The 19,754-nt window shown below is 40.5% G+C and overlaps 1 protein-coding gene across 7 annotated transcripts in view; it reads right to left on the reverse strand.

Moving 5' to 3' along the window:
- The window catches only part of PREP (prolyl endopeptidase), a 562,439-nt gene that overhangs the window by 203,639 nt on the left and 339,046 nt on the right, over window positions 1–19,754 (reverse strand). For 5 of the 7 annotated variants that reach the window (XM_021083601.2, XM_085011429.1, XM_085011405.1 and 2 more), the window contains exon 2: window positions 1,154–1,244. The exons of 1 other annotated variant lie outside the window; for it this stretch is intronic. The gene's annotated coding sequence lies outside the window, so the exon portion shown is untranslated. Of the gene's footprint in view, window positions 1–1,153; window positions 1,323–19,754 lie in introns of all 7 variants that reach the window. One more of the 7 variants, XM_085011408.1, reaches the window with a different exon arrangement.

Here is a 19,754-nt window from a genome sequence, read left to right on the forward strand (position 1 = left end):
CACCTGGCCTGAGGCGAAAGACAGGCTTCAGGATGGATGGTGGATGTTTGTCCACTGTATTTTTCAAGATCTCTGGGACCCATGACTACATTTTATTTTTTGTTTCGTTTTTGTAGAGTGGCAGAAGATAAAATTCTGCTTGCCTTTCATCCACACGAAACAGATAGAACTTCTTATCTGGTATTTACCCAGAGAAGAAAATAAGGTGAGCTGTGTGGCTGGGAGGCAGGCAAATTCACCTGAAATCTTTTGAATATAGATTTGAATCTGAAGATACAAGTAGTAGCAATCAAGCAAAGCAATCCAATAAACAGATGGTTTTGGAAACAAAATATCTAGTTTTCTTTAAGCCAATTTACTTCTGCTGTGGTCTAGCCCTGACCTCAATTCTACTTTTTAATCCCACAATTTGTGGTCTCTCTCTGTGTGTGTGTGTGTGTTATTCTTGTGAACTAAGCTTATCCTTGGCTTATGAAATATGTGAATTGGAAGGCTGTTCTCAAAATGAGCTCCCTCCTGGAGGATTTCCCAAAGCTCAGCCTGCTTTAATTACATAACCAAGAAGTTTTCAATGAACTGTTTTGAACCTGGCATTCACAATACACTTGCCTTGTACTGAGCGATAGCCTTATAACAGGAAGCTTTGTTAGTGGGACCACCCGGGGATCACAGCTTGAATAGAATATGGCTGCCTGTCGACTTAAGAATGTGGGCTCTTCTGGACATGCCACACCTGTGTTCCCTTAGCTGCCCCCCAGCTCCTGTTCATTTCCCATGTAATTCAAGGTGTTGAACTTAATGCATAGAGCTTTGCATCAATAGCCTCATTTATGGGTCCTCCTCAAGCCCTGCCTGTGTTAGAAACCACTTCCTATATGGTCTAAAGGTGCTGGAAGGTTGTGTAGATTATGCATTCAATGATATCTGAGATATGACAGAAGTGTATGTATGCAACAGCTCCAAAATAGTTTGAAAGTGTACTCTTCAGGATTCCCTAAATAGTTAATTTCAATTGTGACTGATTTTACCATTTTACAATCAAAAGCAAAATCAAAGCATTATTTAGGTCAAAAGAACCAAACTGATTCGAACACAATTTCTCCTTCTGATGGAGATTCCTGTAATTTCAAATAAGTCAATAGTCTTAGCTTACCTTATTGCGCTGCAATCCTTTTTCTGGTAATGCATCTTTTTTTTGTTTGTTTGTTTAGAATCCACTCCTCCCCCGATTTTGTGGTAGGGTCCTAAGGGTAGAGCACATTACCCAGATTTAAATTTTATTCCTTTCAACCCCCAGACTGGGAACTTCCATGGGTGTGGCCCTAAAAAGGAAAAAAAAAAAAATATTCCTTTGTTCACAGTCGTTGGTTCTGAGATTAATGTTTGAATTAAGATGGAGCAATCAGAGTCAATTTTGGAGTTTTGCTAGGAAAGCTGGGACAAAAATGTTTGCTCCTTTAGATAGATTTAAACCCAGAAGACTGTAGTCCCTGAACCTGCTGTCAGTCATTTGCAGGTATTTTTGACCTAAAGAATGGAGCTAAGACTGAGAAATGGAGCCTAACCCTGGGGAATGAAAAACTGGTTCCTGGTGACATTATTGGAATCATTCTTTCCTGATAGTTTAGTTACCTAAACCACTAAATCCCCTTTTTTGCCTTAGTGCTTTTGAGTTGGTTTTTGTCTCTTACAACTAAAGAAATAATATTTGTTACAGTGATAGCATTATAATGACACTGAAACTTCAGATATTGTTCAAATCTGGTGGTTTCATGTAATCTGTGAATGTGTAGTACTTGTATTGAGAACCAAGTCCTTGAATTCAAGCACTTTCTAGGACTCTCTCAAAAATCAGGGAGGTGGGACTTTTGCTATTGTTAACATACCTAAAAATATAAAAGCCGTTTTTTTGTTCCTGAAAACATTTTCTTTACTCATATGTAAATATATTGTTCACCTCTGTGAGAAAATGATCACAATATTTGTTTGCATAAGCAGGCCCCATTTCTTCTTCAGGGGTATTGAATACAAAAGTACTGGATGCATTCCTGCCGCAAAATTCAAATTGAGGAAAATAAAATACATCTCTATTTATCCATGGGCACTCCTGTGAGGATTAACTTATAATGTTTTGACAAATGGTAAGTTTTTAGAATAAAGTTATACAGAATTTTAATCTATTTTCTTAATTATTTCTGACTGAATATTAGATTAACTTTAGTTAGCAACAGAGATAGGACCTGAAAGATTTTTTTATTTTCCTTGTAAGAATCTGAAATTTTGGAGTTCCCGTTGTGGCTCAGCCAAAACGAGTATGAATAGCATCCATGAGGACGCAGGTTCAATCCCTGGTCTTGCTCAGCGGGTTAAAGATTTGGCATTGCTGTGATCTGTGGCATAGGTAGCAGATGCGGCTTGGATCTGGTGTTGCTGTGGTTGTGGCCTAGGCCAGCGGCTACAACTCCAATTAGATCCCTAGCCTGGGAACCTCCATATGTTGCAGGTACAGCCCTAAAAAGAGGAAAAAAAAAAAAAAAAAAACCCTGAAATGTTGAACTTTTGAATTCATCCTTAATTGAAAGTTTCATTTTGTCTCTCTTCCAATGGCAGCTAACAAGGATCTTTTCAAATATATCTGCAATATTGTTGAAATATTGTTTTTTTTAAAAAATCAAATACGATTTCTTATATTTAAAATCTTTTAGTAGGTAAGATGACTTAGAAGTCAACTGAGTAAGAACAAGTAATAGCATAATTATATTGTGATTAAAATGCCCTGAGATATTTATCAATATATTTTTATATTATCAAACTATTCTTATATTAATAATTAAATATAAATATTATTATAATCAAATTCTAAACATTAAAATAATAATGTTAACAAGGAAGTTGTTTCATTTAAAATTTTATTTTCTCTTTGTATCTAGCTCCTACACATCTTTCTTGCCTCTTTTCTTTGTTCTTCAGTTTTTTGATACTGCTTTATTCTCTTTTCATCCCATAAATTTATTATCTTGGACATGTGAATCTGGAATTTTTCTAGATAAGAAGGGGTTGAATTTTTTCAGTAATTTCATATAGTTCAACCTAAAACATTTACTTTTTAAAGGAAATTTTATAGTTTTACATCTCAACATCCAGGTTCTTCTTCCCCCCGTAATCTTTATAAATGGATTCTATTTTTATCTGAATTATGATGAGACTCTCCTTTTCAAGGACAAAAACCCAAAACCCCAAGTTGTCTGAACTAGGATATATCAGTTGTTATAGGCTGAATTGTACTCCCCCCACCAAAAAATAAAATAAAATAAAATAATAAAGTAAAATAAAATAAAATAAAATAAAATAAAAGATATGTTGAAGTCCTAACTTTGAATACTTCAGAATGTGAATTTGGAAATAGAATTTGACAGAGGTCATCCCATTAAAAGGTGGCTTTAGCGTGGGCTTAATCCAACATGACTGGTGTCTGCATGAAAAGGGGAAATTTGGACAGGAGCCGAGCACTGAGGGAAGACTGTGTGAAGACACGTGGAGAGAGGATGGCCAGAAATGCCAAGGCTTGCTGGCAAACACCAGATGCTCAAAGAGGCAAGGAAAGACTCTGCCTAAGAGCTGCCAGAGGGAGCAAAGCACATGAATTCAGCTTCCAGAACTGTAAGGAAATCCATTTCTGTTGTTTGGGGCCACCTAGTTTTGGCTACTTTTTTAGAGCAGCCCAAGGAAATGAGTACAGAAAGAACTATTGGCACATGGGCTTGTCAGTGGTTTACCAGATCTCAGATGAGAGATTGGCACTATTTTTTTTTTTTTTTTTTTTTTTTTTTTTTTTTTTTTGTCTTTTTGCCATTTCTTGGGCCGCTCCTGAGGCATATGGAGGTTCCCAGGCTAGGGGTCTAATTGGAGCTGTAGCTGCCAGCCTACGCCAGAGCCACAGCAACGCGGGATCCGAGCCGCGTCTGCAACCTACACCACAGCTCATGGCAACACCGGATCCTTAACCCACTGAGCAAGGGCAGGGATCGAACCCGCAACCTCATGGTTCCTAGTCGGATTCGTTAACCGCTGCGCCACGATGGGAACTCCGAGAGATTGGCACTATTAAGTAACAGCTTGTTTTCTGTCTCCAGTAACTGGAGGAGAGCTAAATGAATAGAAAAATTCCCTCTTGCTCAGTCCCCACAAGAATATCTCTGTTCAATACTATTGGAAAGACTACGGAGTAGCATTCTAATGACTATGTATTCTTGTTTGGAAACTCTTTTCACAATTATAATATGTGGCCTGTCAAAAAAAAGAGACTGATTTCAACAGACCACTTTGAGCCCAATCCATATTTAAATGGTTCTCAATGTATAAAAAGGACTTTAGTAATAAAAAAATCATTTTAAAGAATCTCTCACATCATGATAGACATGGAGTCTAGTTCTATGGTTGTTATAGAAAGTATCCAACTTTATTGGTTTTAGTGAAAATTAAATTACATTCTAACTATAGTAATGGCTGAAAATTTCACATTAGACAAATAAATGTCCACAACTACTCAAATTATATGTGTCTAATCTGAAAACCTCAAGTAAGAAGCAATTTTAGAAGGCTTAAAATAACAAATACCATTAAATATAAAGTGGAGATTTGGCATATATTTGAGATAAATATGACTAGATATACATATATGCCATTCTCTTTGCTTGCTTTTGATGTACTTAATGATGATGATAATGTAGATACAGCCATGAAATCTTTTCTTTTCTTCTTTTTCTCACTTTCCATTAAAGGATTCACCTTATTTTTTATTGCTATCCATGTTAACATTTTGATATTCTTTCCAAGTATCAATAAGAATTTAAATTGAAAAGATATGTAGGAGTTCCAACTGTGGCTCAGCAGAAATGAACCCAAGTAGTAGCCATGAGTGGTATCTTAGTGTCCTGAATGGGGCCTGATCCCCGGCCCCGTTCAGTGGGTTAAGAATCTGGTGTTACCATGGCTGTGGTGTAGGTCAGCAGCTGTAGCTCCGATTTGAACCCTAGCCTGGGAATTTCCATATGCTGCACCTGTGGCCCTAAAAAAAAAAAAATAATAATAATAATGTCGTCTGTGAGCCACATAATTATGGCATACTCCTTTAAAAATAGGTATAAGGAATACAGGACAGGTGGCCAAAATTCTAGAACTTGAACTATGACCTTAACAAAACATAACTAATATTTCCATCTGCTGTGGGCTTGACATTGAGACTTATAATATCCATAATAAACAGATTTTTGGATATGCAACTTGCTCTTCTATAAAAAAAAACCTTGTATTTTTGTTGATAACTTTAAACTAATTCTGTATTTTCTTTGTATGTTTGAATTGATTTGCTAAAAGATATCTACTGATAAGAACGAACAGCTAAAACTCAGAATTCTCAGGTCATGGGACTTGTTCAGAGCCAAATATAAGTTTTTTTTAAGTTTTTGTACAAGTCTCAAGAGAGGAGATAAAAATTACCTTATTAATTCTAATGAGGTACATTCTAAAGAAATCTCAAGGGCCAAGTAAGTTGAAAGGATGAATTAAGATAACCTGTATACTATGTGAAAAGTCAATTTCTTTAAAAACTGCTACCAAGTCAACCCTGATTTGTAAGTAGGAAAAGTTATTATTTAAAAAAATAGAAATATTCCCAGGTGTATGCTTCTGCCACAAAGAAATTAAGAATTAATATTTTGGAGTTCCCGTCGTGGCGCAGTGGTTAACGAATCCGACTGGGAACCATGAGGTTGCAGGTTCGGTCCCTGCCCTTGCTCAGTGGGTTAACGATCCGGCGTTGCCGTGAGCTGTGGTGTAGGTCTCAGACGCGGCTCGGATCCCGCATTGCTGTGGCTCTGGTGTAGGCCGGTGGCTGCAGCTCCGATTCGACCCCTAGCCTGGGAACCTCCATATGCCGCGGGAGCGGCCCAAAGAAATAGCAAAAAAAAAAAAAAAAAGACAAAAAAAAAAAAAAAGAATTAATATTTTACTGAACATGTTTAGTCATTGTGGAAATCAAGAAAAAAAATCACAGTGGAAACCTATTTGAAAATACGTATAAGTTTAAATAGTCATTGGGAAGGAATTAATTAAAAATAAAGATAACAATAAAAAGGAAATGTTTGCATGGTCTCATTATCTTCACATTTATCATCTATTCAGTAAATTTGTATGGTTCCTTTAAACATATCAGACCACTTCTTCAGGCGTTATCATTCATTATCATTCAGCCCTCAGATTCTGCCAGAGTGTGCTAAAATAGTACTGTGAGATTAAAGTAAATGCATATCAGAAGGTATGGTAATTTGAATGTGTTCCAGAATCAATTGGAAATTAATGTGTGTTATTGTGGAGGTGGGTACATAATTACAGGCAACTGAGACCTGGGTACATGTGCTCAGACACTTGTGTTTTTGTACATGTTGATGTAATTCTGTGAGATGAAGGAAAAGGCCTTAAATTAAATGGCTGCTTCTGCTTTATTTTCTGGTTGGCTGTTCAGTTGACACCACAAGTTACAACAGATGGGAGATGATATTATTTGAAGAAGTCTAGGCCTGCAGGTTTAAGTGCAGCTGAGCATTCACTCTGGGGCTGTGGCTCACATCCCAAAACCCTCTCATAAGCTGTCCTTGTTATTTTCACCTGCCTATCTCAATCCCTATTGGGCTTCAAATGTGAGTATTGACCCATTGGAAACAGATTTTTCTCCCCTCCCCCCAACTACTTCTTCACTTTTGGTTTGTTTTTTGTATGCATATGAATTATAATTCTCTTTGGATTATCCATGTCCACACTGGCCCTTGACAATGCCTGAGGAAATCCTAAATTCTTAGAACATAGGGAATACAAGTGGCCTCCTTTTACGTCTGGCTGCTTGTCTTCTTGAGAACGCATGAAACCTTTTTTATGACTGACAGATTTGTTTTATCTAGGAAGCCAACTAAGGAGTATGGGTATCTGACTCTGACATCCCTAAATTAGATGAGTGGCCTCATTTTCACTGACTTTCACTCTGATATACATATTTTTGAGAGCTTCCCCCTTTCTCTTCCTTTTTAAAATTGGACATGTCAAACATGTCCCGACTGCATTAGCATTGCCTAGCTGGTGAAGCATTGCTGGAAAATTTACACTTAAACAGCACCTCCATGAGTTCTTAATGACCTGGTGCTGAAAGGCAGCTGGCTCAAGTCCAAGTCTGGGGTTTCACTGCTCAGGCAGGAAGGTCAATTTAGTCCTAAGGGGAAGGAAAAGAAAATACTATCCTCTGTATATCCTGTGAGAGAAAAATTACAAATTCAGATGTAATATTGAAAATACTTCCTTCTTAATTTCAAAGTGACTGTTTTTAGTAGCCAGTGAACTCCCAATGGTTAAATGATTAGCTTAAGACATTTTGCTTTAGTTTAGATAAAAACCTCTAAGTGGCCTACTTTCATTTTCGTCTGGCTGAACAGTTTGTGGTTATAATATTTAAAATAACCTTTTAAAATGATCTTGGTGAGGGGGTAAGGGAGAAAAATAAAACCACCAAACCTCAATTTTTGAAAACTTTTTCCTGAAGACGTCTGCCTAATTGTTCCAATAAGGACACAAAAATCTAAATCAATTATGCAAGTTTCTTAGAGTCTCAGAAGCAAGGGAAAGCAAAAAAAAAAAAAAAAAAAAAAAAACCAAAAAAAGGCAAGTTTTGTATTATTTCTTGGATTAGCTGTTCATCTTGTTTTTCATAAATTTTATTTTTTTGTATTTTTAAATTAAAGTATCGTTGACTTACAATGTTGTGCCAATTTCTGCCATACAGCAAATGTTTTTCACAAATTTTAAAAACGTGGTTGTATCTACCTGAGGTGGAAAGAACAGGGGGTCTGCCTTAACCTCTCAGAAGGGAAATCTTAGTGACATAGAACCACATGCCAACTGACAAGGGGACTAGCTATACGTGATGTGTGTTCTTCAGTTATCCCGAGAACCCCTGGTCCGATTAACTGTGTGGTTGGGAGGTGAAGGCGAGGACAGACAGATTAACATCATCACTTTTCTTCACAACTAAGTCATTGGTTCAATAAAATCTACAGGAGAGCTGATGCCATAAAAGAAGTTAGATAGCATGGCCCCGGTGTTATCACTCTTGTTCTCCTTGACCTCTAGAGAGGCAAATGATCTTCAAATAAGCAGTATTTAAACAAATCCCTTTTCAAACGAAATGAAGGACGGGAGAGTTTATTTAATAACCACCACAGACATTAGGTAGGTGGTATAAAAATTCTGCTTTCCTGACTTACTTTTGATAACAATCAAATGTGCTGAGTAAGCTTCCAAGTCCTAAAAATTTAAACATCCCCCCAACCCCACTGCCCCCCCTCCACCGCCCCGGCCCTGGTCGCTTCCCGCTGTTTAGTCTGCTGACAAAAACAATGGCTTACTGCTTTGGATTTTTGAGCATACAGCTTGTTGTTGAATGCAAACTGAAGAAAGCTGGCTAGTGGACGTCAAGCATCTCAGAAACAGCTCAAGGGCAGCATAACATCACGTTGAGGTTTGAGAAGCTACCCAGCTGCCATTACACCAGTTGAAAACGCAATAGGCAACTTCTTGTAACTTTCTGTCCAACTTGTCACTGCATGAAAAACAAGAAGGCTGCAGTCTGCTCTGTGATATACTAGAGTATTTTGATCTCTTTGCTTGGGGATTTTATGATGTCTGAGATCACTCTGAAGGGCATCCATTAAAATGTGACTGTTTTTTGATTATGTGCAGATTCTTGTATAGTGATGTTCCTTATTCTTCTTTTGGGTTATGGTCCCCTTTGCGAATTGGTCAAAACTATAAAATCCAGAGAATATGCACACACACCCCACTCAGAAGTTGCATATATTGTTAAGGAGTTCCATGAAGTTCCTGAGCTTGTCCATGAACCTCTGCTGCTTGCAAACTTTGTCTGAATTCATCTTGCATTTTTATAGCCTTTCCCGGCCACCTGCATTTTATTAGTACTTTTTGGTAAGGGAGTCAAAGCTCTTTTAAAAATCTACACAAGGAGTTCCCGTCGTGGCGCAGTGGTTAGCGAATCCGACTAGGAACCATGAGGTTGCGGGTTCGGTCCCTGCCCTTGCCCAGTGGGTTAATGATCCGGCATTGCCGTGAGCTGTGGTGTAGGTTGCAGACGCGGCTCGGATCCCGCGTTGCTGTGGCTCTGGCGTAGGCTGGTGGCTACAGCTCCGATTAGACCCCTAGCCTGGGAACCTCCATATGCCGCGGGAGCGGCCCAAGAAATAGCAAAAAAATTAAAAAAAATTAAAAAATAAAAATCTACACCAAAAAAATTGGGCTTAACCTATGCATACTACTGTATACAAAAGAGATAACTAACAAGGACCTACTGTGTAGTACAGGGAAACCTACTCAATATTCTGCAATAACCTACGTGGGAAAAGAATCCGAATAAAAATGGACATACGTGTGTATATAACTGATTCACTTTGCTGTACACCTGAAGCTAACACAACATTGTAAATCAACTAAACTCTTAAAAAAAAACAAACAAAAAAACCCCCCAAAACCATGGTTCCTTGAAATGGAGAGGTGACAAACAAAACTGAAAACTCAACAACCCTAAGGATTTGGCTCCTTTAGGAAGATCTGTATCTCACTTTTCCAGGTGCTGATATTTTATTTTCTTTTGATAGTGAAGTTCTGGTCCTTTCCTTTCCTTTGTGCTTCCACCTGCTCTTCTGCCTCCCCCTTACCCACCCCATCAGGGACACATCCTTATCTGTTCTGTTCGGAACTAGTGTGACACAATTGCAACTCATTTTATTTGTGAAACCAGGTCTTTTTCCTCCAGTGTATGCAATTTTGTGTCACAGAATTTCTTCCCCTTTCTTTTGAAAAGACATCTTTGAGAAGAATGAGTTCTGAACTTAAGAAATATTTTCCTTTCTCAAATTAGCTATAGATATAGTGCATTGACTCATTTCAAATCTAAGAGATTGTACATGTTTTCATCAGTAGAAGTTTGCCTTTTGCCCTTTTAAAAGCTAAGTCTAAGCCAGTTTCGCACCTCTCTTTCCTTTTAGCAATTTATCCTTATCTCTACACCCCCAAAAGAGTAGCATCTGTAAGATTCTGTGGCCTCCTAACCTGCAGGCAGACAGCGGTGGTCTCCCATTTAAACGGTTTCTCTTTAAGTGCAATTTTCCCCCTTTCCACTAGTTGGGGCTCTGTACAAAGGAAAGAAAATCAAGGGGCTCCTTTGGAAATATTTACTAACAAAACAGTATTTTATATGTTACCTCTAAACTATTTTCTGAGTCTCTGTTAAGAAGCTAGCTAATTTTATTATTGTCATGAGGTTGTATTATGTTGTTGGAGCAGTTGTGTTTGCTTTGCCTACCTCAGTTAAAGAAGTCCAAACCCAGCTGACTGCTTTTGGTGTGGTCTGCAGGAATCCAGTGCACCCAATGCAAACTTAGAATATGTGAAATTAGAAGGTGCATAAATGGAATATTTGGTCTGTAAGATATATCTTTTTTAAAATTTATTATTATTATTATTATTATTATTATTATTATTATTATTATTATTGCTTTTTAGGGCTGCATTTGTGGCATATGGAAGTTCCCAGGCTAGGGGTCGATTTGGAGCTCAGCTGTTGGCCTGCGCCACAGCCACAGTGACACAAGATCTGAGCCATGTCTTTGACCTACACCACAGCTCATGGCAATGCTGGATCCTTAACCCACTGAGCAAGGCCAGGGATTGAATCCACATCCTCATGGATACTAGTTGGATTGTTTCTATTGGGCCACAACAGGAACTCCAAGACCATCTTCTTTGTAAGTTTTTTCCTAGGACAGAGTAACAGCCACTCATTTTTACCTGCCATGGCACAAAATCCTGCACAAGTTAGACGCTTAATCGATGTGGTCTGATTTCTGCTTCTACCTAAGCATAGAGTTTGGACATTATCTGGTATCAGTTCTCTGGGAAGACCTTTGGGAAACTGTCTTGGTCCATGCAAACTTAACATTTCTCTCTCTCTGTCTCTCTTGGTTTTAATTAGTTTGTGTCAGGTTGAAAGATTACCTTGGGTAGTCACATATAATCAAGGTCTCCCAGCCCTTTGCTTACACTTGGGTTTTGTTTTAGGTTTGTTTATCCTGTCTCTCTCCACCTCCCCGGAGATCCTTTGGCAAATCTGATAAACAATGCTTTTTTCTTGCTCAAGGCAGAAAGTCCAGTAGAATACAATGGGAGGCCAGACTTGGCTGAAATGCAGGCTGCAGGTGTGCTCTGCATTGTGGTCATCTAAACCAGATGCTGAGAGTTGAAGCACCTGCTTCCCTTCTCTGTCTACACTCTGGAGACACCCCCACCCCCCACTCCTGCTCCTGGGTAGCAGAGGCCAGAGAAGCAGGCTGAAGAGAATGAGGTACACCCCACAGCATCCTCCTGACAGACAAATGAGTTGCCCTAGAAATAGGTTCTTGAAGTTCCCTGTAAATCCTCAAACACCTACAGTTTGATCTGTGCCCCCGCCTTCCCTAATCTGACACCACTGTCCTCTCAGCACACACACACTTGACAGCAGACCTAGTAGAAACAGACACTCAGCGGCAACTTTATTTTCCTCTGGATTATATTATCTTGAAACATGAGACTGGCCGTGGACAAGAGGGTGATGATTTTTATGGCTCTGATAACAATAAGATGGACGCCCAAAGCCTTGCACAGCCTCAGCTTTTATGAACATTTCCATAGGGGCCATAAATCTCTGAACAATCCAGAAAGGACATGGAATCTTCTATCTTGAAGGTCGATCATCAAATAAGAAAGTGGGAAGAAACTTGCCCTTGTGGGGAGGTGACTATGCTCTAAGTGCTAGTGGCCAGAGAGGTTGGTTCTGATATATTTATTAAGCTGATTCAAAGTTGTATTATTTTAGCTCTAAATATTAGCAATAAATTGACGGTAGGCATGTGTATTCAAATCCTAAATAGGAAATCTGTATGAATTAAGTTCTTTCCTGCTGTTAATATTTTATTTTATTTTATTTTTAATTTAATTTTTTTAGGGCTGTACCTGTGACATATGGAAGTTCCCAAGCTATGGGTCAGAGCTGCAGCTGCCCGCCTATGTCACAGCCATGGCAACACAAGATCTGAGCCCCATCTGGGACCTACACTGCAGCTCATGGCAACGTCGGATCCTTAACCCACTGAGTGAGGCCAGGGATTGTACCCACATCCTCATCGATACTTGTTGGGTTCATAATCCTCTCAGCTGAAATGGGAACACCTTCCTGCTTTAATATTTTAATTTTCAATTGCAGTGTTACGTTTTTCATGATGCCCTTCTAGAACAAAGTTCACACTTTGCATTCACACAGAGGAGTCTGTTTTCTCTGTAAATCCTTGTACTATGCTCCTAAAAATCAATTGGGGAAGTTTTGCCTTGAAAAATGAAGCCCTGAACCTGCTTCACGCTGGAGATTTCCATGCAAATACACCCAGTGAGGGGGCCAGAACCCATGGCCTGGAGGTGAGGCCTATACTGGGCTTGTGTCCTTCTCAATGTCACTAGCTCCTCTTTCCAAGAGAAATCTGTCTTCTCTCTGTGAGCTTCCACTGACATGGCAGCTTAAGGAGGCCCTTTACATTTGTTCCCTACGGCTCTGTCAGAAACAGATATATTTTTGTCGCTGCCTCCATGGGAAAGAATAATTTCCGAAATGAAAAATCGGATTTGTGGGCATGAGAGGGAAAGAGGGGCAGGAGTGTGGGTGAAGGGTGACAAATTCAAACACGCGAGCAGAGTTGACTCGAAAGGAAGGGTGTGTGGTATTTGGTGAGAAATTTTTTAAATTGCCCAAAGGTTTCATAATGTATTTCCAAAAAGGAAAGAAGAAAGATGACTCCTCTTCATCGCATGCCCACATTCTTCTCAGTCAAGGCCTCCTGAGAAGGGGCGCCCAGACATAACACAACCAAGGGGAGAGAGAGGATGGTTCTGAGAGCAGGAAAGGGAACCCCAGACACCAGAGGCCCTCTGATCTGCAGATGTGCAGCGCGGTGGAGTTTGGAATTCACTGGGGGGCTGCTAATGGGGTAGCGGGGGCCACTGAGATGAAGATGAATATGGAAATGGAGATTAGATAAAGATAAACAATGCATCTTTTCTTTAATATCACTGGAACTGTTTTCACTTATCTGCGTGACTCTTTCTTTGGTGCCTCTTAATTTGTCCTTGAAGTTCTGTATCTAATCATTAGCTGAGCAACCAATAATTTTCCCTCAGTCCCCCACCCCTTTTTACAACCAACTTTAATCTTTCGACTCAGTGAAAAACATGTTTCCCCTATCATAACTGGTTTAACAAAAATTCTCTTTCAAGTTCAGATTGCTCAGATACAATGGCTTTCCTGCAGCTTCATGCTCCAGAAAGGAATTTACATTAGAAAAGAGATTTATGATAGCATTGAATTTCCATTTGAATATGGATAGTTAATAACATGCATATGTTTTTTTTATTATTATTATTTTAAGGTTTAAGCTACGCCATAGGCAAAAAAAGAATGCTGGAAACGGGGCTGGCAGGGCTGAATGAATAATTTAATCTGGATTTCATTCACAAACAGCAGCCCAGTCCCAGGGAAAGGACCGGTGCTTTTCCCCAGATCGGAACTGGAGTAAGTGCCAGGATTTCCTGATTTGTTTACATTTCTCAAAAAACTTTTTTCCCCCGGACTAGGACAGAATTAGACTTCCTTTTCCACTTTTGGCTCCTTCCAAGCTATTCTTGCTCAAGGTATTCTCTCCCCTTTCCCTGCATTCTCCTTTGTTGAGGTCTCAGCTGGGTTCTTTGTCTCAGGAAAACACGAGAAGCAATGAAAGATGCTGGCAGAAGAAGAATGGTCCAGGGGACAACAATGCGCCCACCAAAGCTGGCTTTTTCCGGACACTGCCGAGTCCGCCCCACCTTCACATTGAAAACTTTCTGGTCTGTCTCTCCTGGAGCCTCCGAAAGGATCCTGAGAGGCCAGGGTGTCAGACCTCAAGGGACTTTACCCAATTCCTTAAGGAGACACTGAAATCACCTTCACTCACCGCAACTTCGCTGCTGCTGAGACTTATTCAGATGGTGAAACTTCAGCCATATCTAAACCTGGGACCCAAGAGTTTCCTCTTCAGTGGCCAGGCCTTTGGGACCTGTGGCTAAGGGCCGCTCGTCCACCCTCTCCTTCTTGCCCTGCTTGGTTTCACTTTCACCATCTTGATCATCTATAATTGTCACAAAGGTTTGTTTTGAAAAGTTACTCTAAATTCATTTGTTTATAAATATTTGGTAATCCGGGGATGAACTCCTTTTCTCAACAAGGGAAATGCAGGCATTGGTCACTGGCCAACTGCGAGGTTAAAAGGCACCCAGATCTTGTTCGGGGCCCACCACCAACGAGAATCAGTCAGGGAAACACAGAAGCCTTTTGAGGGACTTGTGGCAAGTCCACTAAAAGAGAGGTGTGCCTCTCTTTGGCTTATTGACATTTCGATTTCTTTTTTCCCCTTCTCTCTGGTTTCTGAGGCTAAAGGTCTCTTTGGATTCCACTATTTGGATTCCACTAGGTAAATCACGTCTGTTTTGAAACATGTCTGCGTTCTAGCCCTAGGGCTAATTGTGAAAACTCTCTGGACTGAAGCAACCCTGTCCTCCGAGCAGGACACCTTTCTCCTCACCGTGGTTCCCAGGGGACAGTCAGTGTCATCTGTCTTTTCTGCTTTCCTAGAAATCAAACCCAACTCTTGGCCGAAAGCCAAATAACTTTGCTTGTAATTACTTGGGGCAGGGTTTTAAATACTTCCACCATCTCGGAATTATTTGTACCAAAACAGGAAAAAAAAAAAAAAAAAAAAAGCCTTCTTAAGGTGAGAAATGAACTTTTAGTTGTGGAATTTATGATAGCACTAAAGGTCCTTGAAGCAAAATGTAGTCCAAGTGCCCCTGAAATCACATACTACTGAGGGTGGATTATGTTTAAGATATGGGTCAAGTCAGGCACATGTTTGTTTGTGCCCCTGTGTATATATATGTAGCTGTGCACATGCAGAGAGACATGGTTCACTACAAATATCCTACCGCTGCTGCTGCTGGGGGCAGACTGATGAATGACCATGAGCCTTTTCTGAGCCGTATGCTAATATAGCTGAATTATACAGCAAGACAATATTTCCCTCTTCTAAAATGCCCTTTTGTAACATTTACTCACTCAAGTCACTGTGGGAGTGACTACCTTTTCAAAGGCCAAAATAGACTCTTCTCTATGACCTCTTGCAAAGTAAGGCTGGACAAGTGGCCACGTTCTCATTATACTCTAAACACACATCCAGATGCACCCAGAGGACTGATGTGCAAAAAATTTCAACTAACGCTAGCGCATTCAGAGACAAAAAAATTTCAACTAACGCTAGCGCATTCAGAGACATCAAAAGAATAAAATTTTTCTTTTTTCCCTCATTGGATCCAGAAACAATATGTGTTACAAAAGAAACTAAGGTTTAACCTTTTGATGATCTGAAGGACCCAGTCCTACTCAGGATTATCTTCTGTTACAGGCACTTAAGAAATGATCAGGAGCTCCTGCTATGGCACAGCAGAAACAAATCTGACTAGGAACCATGAGGTTGTGGGTGGGTTCGATCCCTGGCCTCACTCAGTGGGTTAAGGATCTGGCATTGCTTGAGTGGTGTAGGTTGCAGACGCTGCTCAGATCCTTTGTTGCTGTGGCTGTGGTGTACGCAGGCAGCTGTAGCTCCAATTCGACTCCTAGCCTGGGAACCTACATATGCCTCGGGTGTGGCCCTAAAAAAAGCACACACACACACACACACACAAAAAAAAGAAATGATCAGTTGACAAGTATAAGTGAAGCACATAATCCAAAATCACATGGTATCTTCATTAGAGTTTAGAGAAAGGTATAAAATGAGTAATGACATGATGTCCAATGTGAAATATATCTTCTAAAGGGGAAAACCTCATCAGCAAACACGTGCGATAGGAAGGGAGAAAAAAGATTTAGAACAATGTTAATAGAAAACCTAGAAATCATTTAAATCACACAAACTAAAAATGTAAATTAGATGGTGGAATAGGATACATTTTATTTTATTTTTTAACTTTTTAAACACTCTTTTTGAGGTAGAATTGACATCTGGAAGCCTAAACACACTTAATGTCTTCAACTCCATGAGTTTGGGGAGAATATGATACATTTTATTATATTTTATCTTATGTTTGCAGGCATTGCAATGCATTTCTAATACATTTCATACAAGCTTCTAAATTCCAGATCTTTATTTCAAGAGAAGGCCAGAGGTAGGAAGCTTACTTGTGAGGGTTTTCCCTACATATAGGAATATAGTAAATATTTTGGAGGACTTTCATATTTCTCTAGTTTTAGCAAACAAGGCCAACTTGCTCACTTGAAGGCACCCTTAGGAATCCAGCTCGCAGTGCTGTGAGGCTGACCTGGAGTTCTTTGGGGCTTGTCTTTAATGCTAACCTAGACTCCAGTAGAGAGGAAACACAAATTAGCTCCACAACAGCCCCAGTGTCCCAGGTTCTGGGGGTGCTTCAGACAGAATGGATTTCCAAGTAGCAAGTACATAGGCTGGATTAGCCTTATGCTTGTTAGAAGCCTGAGCAGCAGAGAGCAGTCCAGGTCCTGGCAGACAGACTCTGAGCCTGTTACTGAATAATTTTTTTCTCTCATGCAAAAGCGTGCTTGCCTTTTTTCGGGAGCTAGCAATGTTGAGGGGCTGCAGAGGTACGCATTTTCTAGGCACTAATTTCTGTCTTCTCACATACTGTGTTCTTCCATAGCTACAAAACTCTGTATGCTGAATAAGATATAAAAACATGGTGGTTTCCAATCCTAGAAGCAAATTTTTCAAAAAATAATTGCCAGACTTACATAAAGCCACACATGTACAGGGTGGGAGAGTGGGTGAGAACAGATTCCTTTTGTTTTGTTTTGTTTTTTTCCCACACCTGAGACATGTGGAAGTTCCCCGGCCAGGGACTGAACCCATGCCACAGCAGTGACAAGGCCAGATCCTTAATCACTAGGCCACCAGGGAACTCCAAAAAGAGGGCAGATTCTAGTTGTACATAAATGAATTCATGTTCTTTTTTTTTTTAATTACTCAGTGAATTTTATTACGTTTATAGTTGTACAATGATCATCACAACCCAATTTTTACAGCATTTCCATCCAATAAATAACTTCATGTTCTTTTAAAAGACTTATTTGGGGCTTGGTCCCTGGGGTGTCTCCACTGAATTGAGAGTCTTTACCGCATAATGAGTTGGGTTCTCCTTGGCCTTTAGGCAGGTGCTGTAGACAAGTCTGCTGCCTTCCAAATTCCCAAAGGGGCTTAGAGGGAATTGCTGCTCAAAGCCATGGTTTCTCTGTAGTTTCATCAGTAAGAGATGAGCAGGGCCTCTGGGGCCCATGGGCAGCAGTCAGTGTGAGGGGAGGCGAGGGGAACACGAAGTTAAGTTAGCAGCAGATTAGGAAGCATGTCCTACAGGTCTTGGTCCAGTCTGTATTTGACTTTTTGATTCTGCAGTCAGAGCCTGGGTGGAACTAATGCCAAGTCTGGAGGTCTGTGACTGTGGGAGGTGGGCAGTGGGATCCTCAGACCCACTGCGGAAAACAGGCAGGTAATCTTGGTGTGTCCAGCTTGGAGATTCGGCTTTCCTGACAAATCCCTGCCACTCCACACCTGACAGGTAGTGTAGAGTCCCCTATTTCAGAGGAGAGAAAGCTGGGTCACATGAGGGTGTGACCACTCAAGGCCCCTTTATTATCCACTGACAAAACAGGATAAAAATCATCCAGTTCCTGACTGTGGGACCCAGGTGGGCCCAGGCATGTTTTGTTGTTGCTGTTGTTGTTGTTGCTTGTTTGTTTTTATGGCCGCACTTGAGGCATATGGAAGTTCCCAGGCCAGGGGTCGAATTGGAGCTGCCGGCCTACACCACAGCCACAGAAACGCCAGATCTGAGCTGCCTCTGCGACCTATGCCACAACTTTAAGCAAAGTCAGATCCAGAACCTACTGAGTGAGACCAGGGATTGAACCTGCATCCTCACAGACACTGTGTTGAGTCCTTAAACCGCTGAGCCACAATGGGAACTCCTCCAGGCATGTTTTGAGGTAGTGGCAGAAGTGCCTTCCAAGCTGCCTTTTCTCCCCTCCACCCAGCTCCCACACCCCTTCCCAGCACTTCAGCTTGACACAAGGCCCCCTGAAGAGAAGAGGACCTTGGCTGGGACAAAGTCCACACCCACCATGCCCACTCCCCTGGGGACAGCCCTGTTATCTCCCTTGGGAGTGTGATTTAGTACCACCTGACACTAAGATAGCTAACCTGAACTCTTTGCTACCTTGGGAACAACCACAAGACCATGTGCTGTGGGATAGCTCTGCTGATGATAGCTCAGGAGGTTTTATCTCGGAAGCAGATGGAAAATAACCCAGAGCCAAGAATTGTTTTGGCTGGCTAAAGTGAATTCAGAGATAGACCAAGATCTGGCCACTTGCTAAGAAAATCTTGAAAGACATGACAACTGTCGAGGCTGCACCTCTTAGCAGTTATCACCTACTTTTTGTTTTCTGCTTCATCAGCTCTACAACCCTGCAAGTTTCATTATTAGGGTTTCCTGCTACACTTTTAATTTTCAGTTACAAATTGACTAGGGACTGCCAGTATGTCTGGCCTACTGATGTTTGCTGGGAGGTGATCCTTGTCAAAAACTACTCTTGGGAGGGTTCGTTTTGTAAAGGTACTGGGGGAGAGCAATTCACACAAATTCCACAGCTTCCTTGCTCGTGATGGTCCAACAACTAAGAACAAAACAGAAAGATGGCCTCATTTTAAACAAATCTTCTTGTTTAAAATAACAAACTGAACAGACAAACAAGCCCCCAAACACCCCATGGTTGAATTTACCCAGAGAAAGAGTTCAGACTTTGCCCCAGTCAGGGGCTGTGAACTGACATGCAGTTCAGGGATTCATTTTCCCTTTTCTCAATATTGAATGGAATTCCCTTTTTTAAGGCTTATAATTTATTGTCTAAAACTGGAACTGGGACAAATACAAAGCAGGATGAAAGGAAGTCTCCAAAACAATAGCACTGAAATTCTCCCAGGGCTGTTTCAATTGTGAGAATTTAGTGCACCTGAATTGCTACACTGTGGTGGAACAGAGGGCCGCAGAGAGTGACAATGTACCTAAATGCCATATTTTTGAATCTCAGTCTAAAGAGGTGGCCTCCTTGGGCAGAATGAACATCGATAAGGTTTTTTTTTTTTTTTTTTTTTTCTATTTTGTTGCAAATATTCTACAATTTTCCAGAGGTTAAACAGTACTCAAGCTAAGCAAGCTCTGAGCATAAATGAAAATAAGAGCCTGTGATCCAGTTCTCAATACAAAACATCAGGGAGTCTTTGTGAGCATTTACTGCATACCAGGTTCTAAGCAACATGCATTACATGCATTGGTTCATTTCTCTTCACAACAATATGATGGGCATAGGTACTATCACTTATTTTATTTTGGCCATGCCCACAGCATGGGGAAATTCCTGGGCCAGGAATCGAACCTGTGCCACAGTGGTGACGGCATTGGATCCCCAATCTGCTAAGCCACCAGGGAGTTCCCAT

Source organism: Sus scrofa, chromosome 1 (assembly GCF_054392235.1).
Source record: "Sus scrofa isolate SSC_HxYL_T2T_F1_AM1 chromosome 1, Sscrofa_HxYL_maternal_Yorkshire_Landrace_v2.0, whole genome shotgun sequence".
In the NCBI taxonomy this organism is placed as follows: domain Eukaryota; kingdom Metazoa; phylum Chordata; class Mammalia; order Artiodactyla; family Suidae; genus Sus; species Sus scrofa.